This window comes from Pygocentrus nattereri, chromosome 4, assembly GCF_015220715.1.
Source record: "Pygocentrus nattereri isolate fPygNat1 chromosome 4, fPygNat1.pri, whole genome shotgun sequence".
Classification (NCBI taxonomy): domain Eukaryota; kingdom Metazoa; phylum Chordata; class Actinopteri; order Characiformes; family Serrasalmidae; genus Pygocentrus; species Pygocentrus nattereri.
In genome coordinates, this window is record NC_051214.1 from 30261534 (window position 1) to 30278657 (window position 17124).

General features: G+C 36.9%; 1 long non-coding RNA gene across 1 annotated transcript in view; it reads left to right on the forward strand.

Moving 5' to 3' along the window:
- The first annotated feature begins 328 nt into the window (after positions 1–328).
- LOC119263283 overlaps positions 329–17124 on the forward strand; it is a 51672-nt gene continuing 34876 nt past the window's right edge. Inside the window, exon 1 of the long non-coding RNA XR_005130223.1 lies at positions 329–702. This is a non-coding gene — a long non-coding RNA (uncharacterized LOC119263283). The remainder of the gene's footprint in view (positions 703–17124) is intronic.

Sequence of the window (17124 nt, forward strand, 5' to 3'; positions counted from 1 at the left end):
GCAAGCCTTTTTACTGATTTGAATTTATTTTACATGAAGACTACTTGTATATTGTCCATTTTTGTATGCAATGATTCTACACTGTCAAACTCCTGACACTTGTTAGCTTACCTGCCCAATGAAATGACTCTGATTATGAGTACTAAAGCCTAGTACCCCTTTTTAGACCAGGCAGTAGTAAAGTGAGAAAGTGAAATGGAAGCGAAAGAAGGAAGCAGACAGATAAAGGGAAGTAGAATAATGGGAAATGGGTGAGGAGAAAGTAGGGAAGTGTGACATGTCTCCCTTGTGGCAGGCTGAGCAGGAGTCCCGCTGAGTTGGGAATAGTTCTCTCTCCAGGGGCACTGTTTGTTTTCCTTCTGAGTGCTTCTCAAACGGCATTCCCAGTGCACACTCAAAGGCACAGGAATAAAATTCAAAGTACTTATTTTTGTGCAAAAGTTCTATTTCTATTATAGGAGACAGAGAGAACAGACAAAGGACGATGGGACCACATATAGCTGACACACAAACACACACACATACAAGCAAAGTCAGAGTGCAAGTGAAGGAGAGAGATTTTCTGCGCGATTAGCCCTGCTAGTGGTCCTAATTGTTACTTTGTATCCATGGTGATGACTGTGCTTCAGAGGTAGCAGAGGGTGAGGGTGGGTTTACATTGTGCAGGAAGTGGGCAGCTGCCGATCTACCGACTGAACGAAGGTAGGTATAAATGAAGTTTTCATATTGCGCTTTCCTATTAAACCTATTTTCCTTTCACTCTGGCTTAATTCAGCATAATTTGGGTTTTTTGTTTCAGTCCCACTTTATATTAAATGTCCCTAATAACTGTGTTACAATTTTTAGCCACATGTTTTTAGTCACATGTTTTAGTCACAGTTACAGATGCATTACAGTAGTACAACTTATGTAGTTACACATGTTATGTAGCAACTTCAGTTGTTATATAGGTATGGTGCAATTACATTATGTGATTAGTTACCTTGTTACAACACAGTTATTCTACATAACCCATATGAGCCAAATGTAATATGTAAGAAACTTCTGATATGTAGTGTATCAAAAAGATATGCTTGTGTAATTACAAGAGGCAAAACAGAAGTTAATATACATGTGTAATTACACAGGCTGTATTGCTGTAATCCATCTGTAACATTGATTAAATCATCAATAGTTACAGTGCTGTTAAATATGTTATTGATGTGTAACTACAGTTATTAGAGCCACTTAATATAAAGTGGAACCTTTGTTTCAAATTAAAATAAAAAAAACAATGAAAATATGACTATATATGACAGATTTAATAGGTAAAAAATAAACACTAGATTAAAAATTACAGTAGGATTATAGAGCACTGTTACAGGATGGAAGTGCAGTAGAGCTAACAGTGTTTTAACCCCTTGAAATCACAGGAGTTATTTCTACATGATAAGATTGCTCATTCAGTAACTACAGGGACTTCAATGCAAACTGTCTAAGCTATTCCTTTTTTACAAGTGTGCAATTAAACATTAGGCCCACCGGTGAGCCTATAAGGGATTAGACTGAGCTGAAAGCTGCTCAAATAGGAATGTTTTCAGCCTGGATTTAAAAGTGTCTGTGGTTGGGGCTCTTGTAGTGTTCTCTTTTAACTGATTCCTTTTAAGAGCAGCATAGTAGCACTGCTTTTCCATGTTTAGTGTTTACCTTGAGCAGGACTAACTGCTCAGCTCATATTGGTGCAGCGTACCAGATAAATATGCTATAGAAAGCGATATTCTTTAACAGACTGGTAGCCAGCAAAAGGACTTAAGAATTGGATGTTGTGTTCTCTTCTTTTACTCCTAGTGAGACTCTCTGAGTTACATTTGAACTCAACTGAAGCTATTTGAAGTCCAGTTAAGAAACCATTACAGTAATCAACCCTGCTCAAAAAGGCATGGATGAGTTTCTCCGGGTCTGGTCTACTCAGAAATTCTCTGATCCTGTTGATGTTTTAATGTGATAAAATGCTAATTTAGTAACTACTTTGACTTGACTTCTAAAGCTGAGATCTGAGTGCATCAAAAGTATGTGCTATTTCTTTAGATTTTAGGGCTCTCCAGTTAATGTGTCCCTCTCACTGATATTCCTGAATAAAATAATCTCTGTTTTAACTTCATTCAACTGCAGAAGGTTTTGTCCCATCCAGTTAATGATGAGCTCAAGGCACTTACAAAGTGAATCAGGGGCACCATAGTTGTTTAGGCAGAGGGCCAAGTAAATCTGAGTATCTGCACAGCTGTGGTAAGATATTCAATAGTATAAAAAAGGACAAAAAAGTTTACTTAATTTCAGGAAATATGTTTCAGTAGTGATGCTCCTTAACTTATTCACCATTGCATCTTTTGGTTTTTCCATCTGAAATGACATGACCAAATTGTAAGGCAAATTATTTAGTAACTGCATGAAATAAATATGAATTTTTATTTTTTTTATTTATTTATTTATTAAGCTCCCCTCAAATTCACAGGAAATGTGTTTTATAATCACATACATTGCTGTATGCTTACAATTTACTGCTGAAAGCTCTTTGTATTATATTATGTATTGTATAATCTTAGATGCCTCTTCTATTAGAAGGGTGTAAAATTACATTACCCATCTATTTGACTGGAAAGAAGACAGTTACAGCTCCCTTATTACTCCCCCTTTTTGAATGTAGCTTATTAAATTTGAAAGTTATGAAGAATATGCATTTTGGAACCACCGGTGGTCTCAAGGAGTTGAGAAAGTTAAGGTTATACTGATGTTCAAAATTTGAGACATTTAATCTATATGATTGATACACTCAGCATGGGGCCATGAGGTCCAAACAGCCTCATGTCCTGCTTTAAAATGCAGAAAATGGCTAAAATAAGGCTTCTCCTATGGCACCAAGAACTTGGTGGTGACATGAAAACCAAGGACAGCATTTTTTGAGGTTTTGATGAATCTAAATGAATCATGATGAATCAAAGTCTTTCAACTTCATTTTAAAAGAAACAAGCAAAAAAAAAAACACACTGAAAAAGAATTTTAAGTGTTATTTTCACAAGTTGAAATTTAGGTGTTAGGGTTTGGAATAGACACCTTCCAACAGAAAGTACTCTATAAATGATGATTTTGTATATATTTAGCTTATTACTCTATCATTTAATACCCTGGGTCAAAATTGATCATAGCATAACCCTTGTCTATATCTAAACCCATTGTTTTGTTTACTGTGGGTGTGTAGTTAAAAAAATAAATCCATAAATATAAATATATACACTTTTCTCCCTGTTTACATGGATATTCCTGCTGTTCTAGTTCAAAGTCTCAGTTAACTCAAACTTTAATAAACCAAACTTACAACTGCCTCCTGCCTACACACCTGCCTCATTACAGAGAGGTGCTACATAAATAAACACTGATTGATTCCTTGATTGATTGATTAATTATCCAGCAGTGCACCAGCAGAATGATACATCAGAATCATGAGTAATCTACTGCAGTTCATCACAGCTTCAGCACAACGTGTTCTTTGCTATCTCTCACCACTCTCTTCTCGCTCTTGTTAGACGGCTTCCTTTATCTTTTCTTTTTCCGTTGTCTCCATCTGACACCTTCTGTATCTCTTGGATATGAAAATTCTGACATTTCTTTCCCGTTGTTTCTCTGTTGATTGATAGATACAATATTATACCTTTATTTTCACTTCAAAGAGATCGCAGAAAAGACCAGCCATGTGGAACTGCAGGGGCTGTTTATGAAGAATAGATTGATGAATGAGAGAGACAGAGACATGGGGAGAGAGAGAGAGAGAGAGAGAGAGAGAGAGAGAGAGAGAGAGAGAGAGAGAGAGAAAGAGAAAGAGAAAGAGAAAGAGAAAGAGAGAGGTGGCTGAAAACTGAGTTGATGAACAAAGGGAGCAAACTCTGACAATTCAGCTTTAAACCCAACAAGTCTATGAAACTACCCTACCAGTAAAGATGACCAATGAAAAGAAATGGACCATTTTCAACAAATTTTAATCTTTTTATAAATCAGTTGTTTTCAGTGGTGGACTGTAACTAAGTAAATGTAATTAGTTACTGTACTTAAGTAGTTTTTTTGTGTATCTGTACTTTACTTAAGTATTTCCATTTTGGGTGACTTTTTACTTTCACTCCACTACATTTCAAAGTCAAATATCTGACTTTTTACTCCACTACATTTTGAGAAATCTGTCGATTCCTTTTGGTTTTTGTGTGTATAAAAACTTAACATGTCAAAACAAAAGAAGTGCAAAGCAAGAACACCAATCAGGGCACAGCGGTCACTTTGTTCTGAGCTTGTTCTGACCTGTTGGTCATACCAAGCCAGTGCAAGCACACGGTTCAACATCAGCACAGCAGCATAAAAATTTTGGAGCACATACGTCACCTAAATGATGAACTGACCTAACTTTGTGTAAATAGACCACAGTATAGAAATATGTACACATGCAGTCGTGATTGGCATGTTTCTTTTTTTTCTGAATTCATACAAACACTTTCATTTTATAGTAAATTAGTTTGGGTTAGTTTATGTTTATGAACAGAGACCTACAGATCAATATAGTAAAGGAAACTTATTTGTGATCCTGAGTTTAAAGCAAGTTTTTACTCAACTTGTAACTAATTTACAAAGTAATCTTAAACTGAAACTTTGCTTGTGTGTAAAAGTGATTTCAGAGCTACTCGGTTCTCCCTGATGGAAACTGTTTACCTTCAGTGTTTTGTGCTTATGATCATTTTAATAGACGTCAGCGTCACTAATTAATGACGTTCTATTAAAAGACTGGTTTACCAAGAGAGACACTGGAGGATTTTCACCTAAAATTAGTTCATGAAGCGAGTCTTGTTACAAAAATGATAACAGGACATCAGAGCCATAATTAATCTTTTAGTACTTTTACTTTCGATACTTAAGTACATTTGAAGGTCAATACTTTTGTACTTTTACTCAAGATGAGGTCTAGAGTAAAGACTTCTACTTTTACTGGAGTAATATTTTACCTTGGGTATCTCTACTTTAACTCAAGTACATGATTTGTGTACTTCATCCACCTCTGGTTGTTTTTGGAACATTTACTTTCATACCTCCTCAGTTAAGACATTAACAACTATTGTTTCTTATGGTTTATCTTCTTAGATTTGGTACCAATTGGACAATAATGTAAGGCAGAGTAAAAAAAAAAATTAAGAACATCAATGTCTCCTTTCAGTTCTTGCTATCGTGAGTTTCACAATGATGCCTGAAAACAACTCAGCATTTGAAATCAGACTAAGTGCCTTATACCAGCATATGAAGGCTACCAAATGCTGACAGTCTACAGGTGGGTAAAGAGTAGTTTGGCATGGTAGCCCACAGTGAGTTGGCAAAGGGCTCATCCATACTGAACCCCAAGCAGTAGCACTTCAACCATTACCTCTGGTGACAAACTGTCAAGCCAACATGAAAGCAAAGATTCACTCTTTTCTTTTTCTCCAGTCATTTTTTTCCATTAACTTGCTGATGTCCACTGCTGGTGTAAGCTGTAATAGAACACTGTTGACATTTCCCTCAAACTCAGTGACTAACTGAGAATCTTTTATCAAGTATAAATAGGTTTAAGCAATAAAATATTTTGAAGGTGGCCAAGGTTGTATATTGTTACTGTCAGAACTAAACGTCATATTTCCAAAAAGGTGACTGTACTGGAGAAAGTACAAACATTACTAACTTTAATGTAAGCACTCTGTAAAAGCCAATCTGCATAAGAGCACCTGCTACACCAAAATGTAAATTGAAATAGTGAGTTAAATAGTGTGAAAATGTGAATATAAGGTTTTGCGCTGAAAGCAATATTATATAACACACCAAGAAGATGGTCAAACATGGCACAAACATATACAAGGTCAACAGTGCTTATTTTTTTGAGATATACTTTGCTTAAGGCTGCTATTCATAAAGATACACAACGCCTGGGTAGAAGTATGTCGAGTGCTTCACAAAAAAACTTGTGACATAACCCCACATAGACTGATTCCAACTCTTCTCCTCTTCTCTTCTCCAACTCTTCTTTGTCCATTCTGATTGTTGACATGACACATATGTTAGCTAACAATGCCTTTTTTCACCAAAGGTTATGCTATGACACTTTCTAGGCTGAAAGACATAGCATGACATGAACCTCACTTTGTAGCTCACTGTATGTCTGGTATGTCAGAATGACATAATGCTGATGCTGTGACATGACTTGCCAAGTGGGATTTGATAGAAAACTGAACAAAAGTGAGCACTTCAAAAAGATGGCTTAGAAATATGTCAAGCATAACAAAAAAGCTGAGAAAAAAGCAAAACCTGGTCTTCTTCCACACAGAACTGAAAATGGGCTGGAGAATATTGTTGCTACCAGTAAAGAAATGTTCCAGAAAATTGGATTTCAAGCTGGTTTCATTTGTAATTAAACACATCTTTGGCAAGTTATATGTGTAGATACTGTAGAAATCATAGTTTTGACCAGTTTAAGCAGAGAAAAATAAAAAATTATGGAAAAACATGGGCAATACCATGGCTACAAGTCCTTGTCCAGAAATCTTAATGCTCCTGTGTCCACTGTACGCAACATCATCAAGAAGTTTCCTTGGCGCTAAAGTTAAACTTTCTGGACGTGGACAGAATAGAAAAGTTGTTGAGAGGTCGGACAGTTTGAGTGGTGCAGAAAAAAACCTTAATCAACTTCCAAACACTTCAAACAGTGTCCACTTGTCATCATGTGAATAAAAGGGAGCTCTATGGTAGAAGGCCCAAGAGGACCCCGTAGCTGACACAGAGACATAAAAAGCCAAACTGAAATGTGGGAAAACTTACCTTAGGAAGCTAGAATCCTTCTGGGAGAATGTCCTGTGGACAGATGAGACCAAGATAGATATTTTTTTGTAAAGCACATCATTGTTCTGTAAAACAAAATATGGATTTTAAATAGAAGAACACAGTCCCTACAGTCAAACATGGAGGAGGTTCACAAACGCTTTGGGGTTGCTTTTTGCTTCTGGAACCATGTGCCTTTAATGTGTGCCCAGCATCAGGAAATTTAAGCAGTACCAAAGAATTTTGGAGTGCAAACCGGGCTCAGTGCCATTGAGCTGCATCTCTATGAGCGGTCATGGGTCTTCCACAAGGACAGCGACCCAAATCATACACCGAAAAGCACACAGAAATTGTTTAAAGCAAGTGTTGGGCTGAAGTGACCATCAATGAGTCTAGATCTCAATCTCACAGAATACCTGTTGAGAAATTTTGAAAATTGGGAGAAGGCACCCTTCAAATCTTGGAGACCTGAAATAGATCACAAAAGAACAGTGGTACAAAACTGAAGCCTTGCGACGAAGAATTGTACATGTGATCATATGGCATGGTATGGCCTTTTTTGTATTTTAAATAAAAATTGGCTTTTTAATGTAAAAGGCTGTACAAGATGAAATGGAAAAAAATAACCGATAATCCAAAAAAGTGGAGTGGGTAATATACATTTTTACTGGAGGGGCTCAGTTCCAGTAAAGAGGTGCTAGAAAGTCTGTCAAGCCTATAGAAAGTACTTGATTTCTTTTATTCTCTCCAAAGGGTCTACTAACAAACATTAAGTTGAAGGTGGCAATCATTGTGTTCATACCATTTTTTATTTGAATGGAAATCCTCAGTTTTGGGTGGACAAAGAAAAGACTAATATTATTAGTACAAAATGAACTGTTTTTGTCAGCTGTTAATCTGAGTGTATCAGATTATTTCATAGCAATTTTTGAGTTATTTGGAAGAAAAGTTGCCATTTTTTCTGTTCACTGGTCTACTTATACCTACTTTTAAAAGCATTTCTCCTTTGTGTTAGTCTCTTATCTCCAGTGCCAGTGCTTGTCACTTGCCTGGCAGCAACAGGAAAAGAATTTGCAAATTGAGGGTACTCCACAGACACCTGCTGTTGGTGGGCCGCCAACTTGCCACTGGCAAACTGTTTGCCTTCCACTGAAAAACTTGCTAACTATACAATGTTTGCTTCTTAATTGCTTGAGAAGCACTCCTGCGGCTTCAAAGCATTTGAGTGGCAGCACTGTACTGTAACACTGGCCGTCAGTTTTGCATTATGCTTGAAATTACGGAAAAAGTGCTCTTGTTTCAGTCAGGCGGCAGCATAAGAGAGCATTATATCACATTTTGTGCTAAGAAATTCAAAATGAAAGAAGTAAATATGTAAGAGGGAGTTAGTTGCAGCTGAAATAGTAGGCACTTCTTAAATAATCACCAAACACATTTGTCAGTGAACAGGCTTCAGACAGAGGCCAGTGTGGAACGTTTTATTCAGTAAGAACTTTTAAGCATTAGCTGAATCCCACATCCAGTACAGGAGGTGAGTAATCACTTGTTTTTGCATTTGCGGATAAGAAATTTGTTGTTTCCTCTGGAAAAGAAAATATTCAGGATCCAAAAAACAATGTCAACAGTTTGGGTCCACACTCAACTCTGACTATTTGTCAAAGTCAAGACATTTATCAAATTCAGCCAGCCCTATTTGTCAAGGTAGAGACGTCAGACAGCAGATAAAAAATGCTGATATGTTTTTTTCCCCTTTTAATATTGGCAAATGCAGTGTTCCTTTCATTTGCCCTGCCTCTTGCTCCAGGGACACTTTTGATGAGTTGTGAGAGTGCAAAGACTCAGTGTAGTAATTAGAGCCTTTATCCTTGCTGTGTGCATATGTATTCGTGTTTACACCAGTCAGCAATAACATGAAAACCACTTCCTATGTGCACTCACTGCCCATTTTATCAGCTCAACGTACCATATAGATGCACTTTGTAGCTCAATTACAGACTGTAGTCCATCTGTTTCTCAGCATACTTTGTTAGCCCCCTTTTACCCTTCAAACGTCAGGACCCCCACAGGACCACCACAGACCAGGTTATTATTTGGTTGGGGGATCATTCTCAGCACTGCAGTAACACTGACGTGGCGGTGGTGTGTTAGTGTGCTTTGCGGTGGTACGAGTGGATCAGACACTGCAGTGCTGCTGGAGTTATTCAACACTGTATCCACTCACTGTCCAATCTATTAGAGACTCCTTCCCCTTGTTGGTCCACCTTGTAGATGTAAAGTCACAGACGATAGCTCTTCTGTTGCTGCACAGTTTGTGTTATTCATCCTCTGGTCCATCATTAGTGGTCACAGTTGGATGGATGTTTTTGTTTGGTGGACTATTGAGTTGTTTCAAACCTCCAGCAGTACTGCTGTGTCTGATCCACTCGTACCAGCACAACACACACTAACACATCACCACATTAGTGTCACTGCAGCGCTGAGAATGAATCACCACCAAAATAATACCTGCTCTGTGGTGGTCCTGTGGGGCTCCTGACCATCAAAGAACAGTGTAAAGTGGGGCTAACAAAGTATGCAGAGAAACAGATGGACAGTCTGTAATTGTAGAAATATAAAGTGCACCTATATGGTAAGTGGAGTGGATAAAACAGACATTGAATGCAGAAACAAGGAAATGGATCGATGCATACTTGCACAGTATGTCTCCCATGGACATGCTAAAAGCAAAGGCAGGTAGCCATGACAACCATAAAGGATTCTTTTTTGGTTATTCACATTGAGTTACAAGTGAGATGTTAGAATTGGGTTTTGATCGAACCTTCAAAACATGAGTGCTATCTCTCTCTCTCTCTCTGTATGTAAGTATGTATATATATATACGTACATATTGCGACCACTCTTTTTTCTCTCTCTCTTTCATGCTGCAGCTTTTGTGCTGTTTGTTAAGCACATATTTGACCTTGTGGGCTGGGGCTTCAGAATAACACTGCATGTGGCAATGACAGCTTAAAGTGCTTATAATAGCAGAACATGTATTCACCTCTGTGCTCGTTTTGAAGAAGGCAAAGACCTGAGATCTGACCAAAACTTTAGCGTGATCTAAAATTTTACATGTTTTCTTGAGGCAAGCAGAAGAATGACTTGGGTCTTGAGTGAGCTGATTAAAACTGTTTATTTGATCAAAGGAACCCCAGGAATAAATATACAGAAGAAATATGATTGAGGACATTTCAAAATGTAGTTAAGCCTGGGAGTCAGCTTCATGTAAAGTAAATTATTTTACATTTTACAAAGTAAAATGTAACATTTCTTTATAAATATTAGGGACGCACAATATGGACATGAGATATTTGAAAATATTTGAAGATATTTTTAATTTTTTTTTTATTATTGTTTTTACTTTTCTATTTTTAATGTTTACTTGGTTAATTTGTCACCATACCCATGTGCAATATTCCACGTCCAATACATGTGAAATATAATGTACAGACCTTTGCCCTTTGCTTTTCTATTTAGAATATTTATGTTGTTAATTTTGTGCAGGATAGTTTATTTTTTATCTTTAGTATTTATATATATATATATATATTCTGTACTGTAAAAAGTAGCAAACTGGAACCATGTTGAATAATTAGGTTAATTGCCTTTCCTTGTCTTGTTGTCTTTTCTTGAGTGCCTTTCTGCTGTAGCACTATAAACTTGCCTGTTGTAAGACTGATAAAATAAAATAACTAACTTAAATAAATAAATGTTTTTTCTGAAAAAAAAGTAAAAGTTATTTGTAAAAACCATTCCGTACTGTGCAAAGTACAATATAATAAAATAGTTAGTTGCTTGCATCACAGCACTGTTCTTTGTTGTGCACTGTAAAGCTATACAGGCCAAAATCCATCAAAAAATGTAAAATAAATATTTAATTCTTTAAAGGCCCTTAGAGATTATGCAGGTTTGCTGTGACCGTGGCTATTACTGCTGTACAGATTTAACATATAACTCTGAGAAATTGTCAGCACATTTATAATCTATTTACAGACGAGTGCTTTGTAGTTGGCTGAATAGCAGCATGGTCAAGTCTTCTAGCTGGGTTTGCTTCTCTGCTCAGGAGAGCACGCCACTGTCCTACAGGTAGTCACAGCTTCTGACGCTACACTTTACAAACTATATAGAACTCTTGTTCTTTGTCCACCAACAAGTTCAAAGAATTGTTAAATTGTTGCAAATGTGATGACAGATTAAATTTTGCCAATTTTACTAAACTGTGTTGATTTAATAAAATTGCACTTTTTTTTTAAAAGAAAGCCAATTAATTAAGCTAATTATGTGGAAATCATTTGAATATACATGAATGACTCATATAACATACTGAACAGACCAGAACACAGCACGTACACAGACTAAAACTCATTTAATTTGGGCACAAATAAACTAAAAATATAATAAAGAGAATAAAGATCAAGAAAGAATAACTAGGAGCCAGTGTGAAAGGAGCTAAAGAGACATGCGAATATCTGCACATATGCAGCTATGAATATCTATACATATGCAGCTCTGAGGAGACATATAATATAATAACTGTTATATGTGGAATATTACAGAATGATGTGAACATTTGATATCAATAAATTATAATAAACAATTTGTTTATCATGCAGCCCTATTGCAGGTAAGCATACATACTCAAAGAAAACATAATTCTAATCTTCTTGTCATGTAACCATAAAAAATATGATGTAAATATTTTGACAGCAATCTGACAAACATTTCTTTTGATTCGCCCTGAAAGGGAAAGTAACTTTTCTCATTATATGTTTATTTGATTGCCGAGTTATAACCTGAATTGACTGGCATTGTTTTAATTGCTCTCTTAGTGCCATAGTGCCATCCTCTAAGTAACATAGTGCCATTTTAAAACATATAAACAATTCAAAGTGGGAGCTTGTCAGGCTTAAGTACAACCTTCACATAGTGACTATAATAGCACAAAGTGGCCAATCTTCTCACCTCGCTTCTGAGATCTTATTGATCATATGATTTAATGTCTATGAGAAGCCGCTTCATGGCTGACCAAACAGTTCATTATGCGTAATCAAATATACAGTAGAATTTGCTTTGGTATTGGATCCAGGTCGAGAGAAGCAGGGGTCCGGTCATTAAGTCTTTTTTCAGTTCAGGCAACCATAAAAAAATTGCTTGGAACATTCAAATCCTGTGCAATTTATGTAATGAATACAAAAAGAAAAAGTAAGAAAAGAAAATCCCTCAAAGGCACAACAAAAGCATACATTTTGAAAATCATAGTAAAATATGACTGGTAACTAAAGTGAGAACTTTATTAAACAAATGTGCCTTGAGTAAAGAGAATAAAGAGTAAAGAGTTTGGTTTCATAACATGAACATTTTGAGTATACTAGGATTTATTGCTGTCAGGCTGCTTGTCAGATTTGGCCTTGATTCTCTTGGTACTTGTTGAGATATTACAAAAAAACGAATGATTCCCTTTCAGACCAGGTTCAAATTTTGCTCCCACTTTATATTAAGTGTAATTTTGTAATAATTTGTAGCAAATATAATAATGAGTTTATTTCAGTTTCTCAAAGTATTTACACCCATGAAAAACAAAAGGGAAAAAATAATAGGTAACACAAAAAAAGATAAAATCATAGGTATAAAATGAATGGACATAATAATCAGTACAAAAACAAGTACTGGCTGAAAAGGTGTAGTCTGAAGGTATATCTCATTTTGACTACCCTTTATAAATCATACACAGCCCTGCATTTAAACACCACAGAGTAAAATATCAAAGTAGAAAGAAAATCAATCAACATTTCAGAACTTTTCATACATAGTAATGATCATTCCTCAGTTTTATAAGTGCTTACTATCTTAATTTGAAATGCATTTTAATTCCTTATCACAGTTATTTCACAAACATACCCCTTTGACAGATTAAGATTAAATAAGTGATCCCACAGTGGGGAAATTTCACCCCCGCAATCTAACCTATCTGTGCAGTGAAACACTAGTGAAGACACACACTAGGGGGCAGTGAGCACACTTGCCCGGAGCGGTGGGCAACACCCGTGAGCAGTTGGGGGTTTGGTGCCTTGCTCAAGGGCACCTCAGTCATGTCTTGTTGGCTCAGGGGATCCATCTATTTTTTATACTTGTCCATGCTACTGGTTTTAAACATACGTGTTCCCCTAAGTCAATATTTGCTCTCTTTAACTGCAAACAGCTTCTGAATACAGTTTGGTAGTAAATTTTTTGTGCTTTGTACATCATCTGTGCAGTTTGAAGGTCAACTAGACCACTCATAATAGTCGGATCGACTTATGACTCTTATAGCTTTCTTCTGTAGCATGAACATAGGTTTGGTGTTTGGTGTCATGTTAAGTGAGTTAAGTGATACGTTTTTAATCCCACAAACGGGGAAATTTCACCTCCGCATTTAACCCATCCGTGAAGTGAAACACCACATACACACTAGTGAATACACACACACTAGGGGGCAGAGAGCACAGCCCCATCCACGGTGCCCGGGGAGCAATTGGGGGTTAGGTGTCTTGCTCAAGTCATGTATGGAACTATGGAGGAACAGTGCAGTATATGGAGGGAATTTTGATTCAAGACATCTTTAGTTTTATTGCAAAGATTTTAGACATTTTTCTTTATTCTTGGTTTGTTAATTTCCAAATATTATAAACTTTGTTTCACTTAAATTTACTGATAACTTGTTAATATCAAACCATTTCTCTAAAACTTTCAATTCACTTTCCACTGTATTAAGTAGCTGTTCCAAACTCCAATGACTGTGTAGTTACACATTAACAACACATGCAACAACAGTGTAATTACTACTGGTTTATTTATTTATTATTATTTGGGTTACAATGGTGCAGCTTATGTAAAACAAATGTGCTTATTAACTTATTGTAATATTATTGATCTTGATCATTGTAATATTATTATACAGTACTATGCAAAAGGTCTCTGCTGTTACTGTTATTGCCATGACATGAGAGAATGGTTTAAAGCTAGAACTTGGTGACCATGTCACATAACAAGCATCTAAATGTTAGGAAATGTCAACAAACATTAGGAAAAGTGGTGCTTCCTGGGCAGATGCAGTGTCAGTGCTCTCATAATGTAAGTAATTACAACCTCCTGTTATAATTAGAAAAGTCTTGTTGGAAAATCAGCAGATTACCATTTTTATGTGTATAATTACGTACGGGAAAAAAATGCTGTTACTATTAGATTTTGTTAGTAAAAACTGTATTTACATAACCTGTGCTACTGTTGCATGTGTTAATCTAATCTCAGTTATCAGAGACTGCCCCTGAAAAATTTTCAGAGAATATATTAACCATATTTCATGATGTACTCTCACTTTGCGGTTTATAAACATGTCCAGCCATGATTATGTACACTCTAGAACAAAGTGACTGAAAGACCACTCATGAGTCTTATACCTCAAGAGAGAAAGGAGAGAGAGAGAGAGAGAGAGAGAGAGAGAGAGAGAGAGAGAGAGAGAGAGAGAGAGATAGAGAGAGAGAGAGAGAGAGAGAGAGAGAGAATGAGCGAGAGCAGGGAGACAGAGAAAGCGAGAGAGAGAGAGAGACGTAGAGAAAGAGTGAGAGAGAGAGAGAGAGAGAGAGAGAGAGAGAGAGAGAGAGACGTAGAGAAAGAGTGAGAGAGAGAGAGAGAGAGAGAGACGTAGAGAAAGAGTGAGAGAGAGAGAGAGAGAGAGAGAGAGAGAGAGAGAAGGGTAGAGGAATGCCTCAGGGAGGAGACACATTGATTTGATACTAATTGCATTGTCTGGCTGGAGAGAAAGTGCACATCATTAGTGTCCTTAAGTGTAATCATCCTCAACAGCGTTCACAAGGCACTAACACACACACACACACACACACACACACACACACACACACACACACACACACAGCAGTACCTTAGTTCTCCTCTTCCTCTCTTTTTCATTCAACTCACTGCTATAATATATTAAGGTGCACTGGAATGATTTATTGAGGTCTATCTATCTATCTATCTATCTATCTATCTATCTATCTATCTATCTATCTATCTATCTATCTATCTATCTATCTATCTATCTATCTATCTATCATCTATACTTTTTTCACTCCCAGCTTAAACACTGAAAAGGCCTGGCTTTACACCTTTCTGCCAACGCTTGGCATTATCCATATTAGTCTTAGTCTTGTGTGCAGCTGCTCAGCAAAAAAAACATTTACTGAAGCTCTCAAAACACAGTTCTTGTGCTGGTGTTGCTCTTAGAGGCAGTTTGGAACTCTGTGAGTGATGCAACATAGGATAGGTGTAACGTGTGGACAGAATAGCAGACGCTCACGGGTAAAACGTTATGAGGTTTAATACCAGAGGTAATCAGGAAAATCCAAAGAGGGAGAAAACACAAATCAAAGTTCGTAAGTTCAGTCCGAATACACAACACAAAACAGTCCAGACAGGCAAAAGTACACTACGGCAAAACAGTAGTCGACACCAGGTCAAACTTGGCGAAAGGTCAAAACACAGGAAGCACAAAGTAGTAATTGCATGAAACAATACCTTGCAAAGATTCTCACTAAAGTCCAAGCTTATATAGGTTGGGACTGAAGTTGGTCAGGTGCAAGTGATCAGTACTCAGGTGACTGTGATCTCTGACAGGTGATTCCCCGAGCACTCTGGGAAATGAAGTCCGATTCCCCCGTTGACTGCGTGACAATAGGCAATTTTTATACACTATAGACTTCATCACTTGGCAGCCTACTCTGTTTGCATGATCTAGTACTTTGTGGATGAGTTGTAGTTGCACCTAGGTGCTTTGATTTCTCAGTAATAGTGTTTACTGTTGACCGGGACAGATCTAGCAGAGCAGAAATTTGACGAACTGGCTTGTGGCAAAAGGTATAATCCCATGACAGTGCATTCATAGTTATTGAGCTTATCAGTATCCCCCAGTGTTTGTCTAAAGAGATTCCATGGCCATGTGCTTGATTTTATACACCAGTTAGCAATGAGTGTAGCTGAAACACCTGAACTCAATAATTAGGAAGTAGATTCACAAACTGTTAATCAAATAGTGACTATTCAATGCACTATTTTGTCAATGGAACATATGGTCAATACTTGCTTAAAACTAATGTACAACCCCATTTCCAAAAAAGTTGGGACGCTTTGCAAAATAAACACTGAATGCAATAATATGCAAATCATTTAGACCCTAGGTTTATTTAAAAATAGTACAAAGACAACATATCAAATGATAAAACTGAGAAATGCTATTGTTTTTTGAAAATGTACATCCATTTTGATGCCAGCTACACAGGAAAAAGCTACGGCAGGGTCATATTTACCACTGTGTTGCATCAGCCCGTCTTTGAGCTACACTCTATAAACGTTTGGGAACGGATTACACTGACTGTTATAGGTTTTGAAAGTGAAATGTTTATGCATTCTTGCTTAATATAAGATTTTATCTGCTCTAGAGTTCAAGGTGTCCTTCGTTGTATTTTTTTTGTTTCATAATGTGCCAAGTATTTTCAATTAGTGACAGGTCTGGACTGCAGACAGGCAAATTTAGCAGCAGGACTCTTTTACTTTGGGGTCATGCTGTTATATACAAAATGTGGTTTGGCATCATCTTGCTGAAGTAATCAAAGCCTTCCTTGAATAAGAGGTTGTCTGGATGGCAGCATATGTTGGTCCAAAACCTGTAATTACTATTTAGCATTAAGGATGCCTTCATAAATGTGCATGCTACCCATGCCATGTGCACTAATGCACTCCTATATCATCATAAATACTGGCTTTTGAATTGTGTGCTGATAACAAGCTGGATGGTCTTTAGCTTGGAGAAAACAGTATCCATGATTTCCAAAAAAGAATTTCAAATTTTGATTCTTGGACCACAGAGCAGTTTTCCACTTCAGCTCAGTCCATCTTGAGCCAAGAGAAGGTGATGGCATTTCTGGATCCTGTTTATATATAGTTTGTTCTTGGCATGGTACAGTTTTAATTAGCATTTCTGGATGCAGCGATGAACTGTGTTCACATTGCAGAATGGGCCTGCAAGTTAGTAAACCAGCAAACCAACAGACCAGCACAGTAAGTCCCCACTTTTTTAAAACATGTTGCTGCTATCAAATTCAACATGGGCACATCATTTTCAAAAAACAATAAAAATTCTCAGTTTCAACATTTGATATGTTGTCTTTGCACTGTTTTAAGTTAAATTTAGGGCTT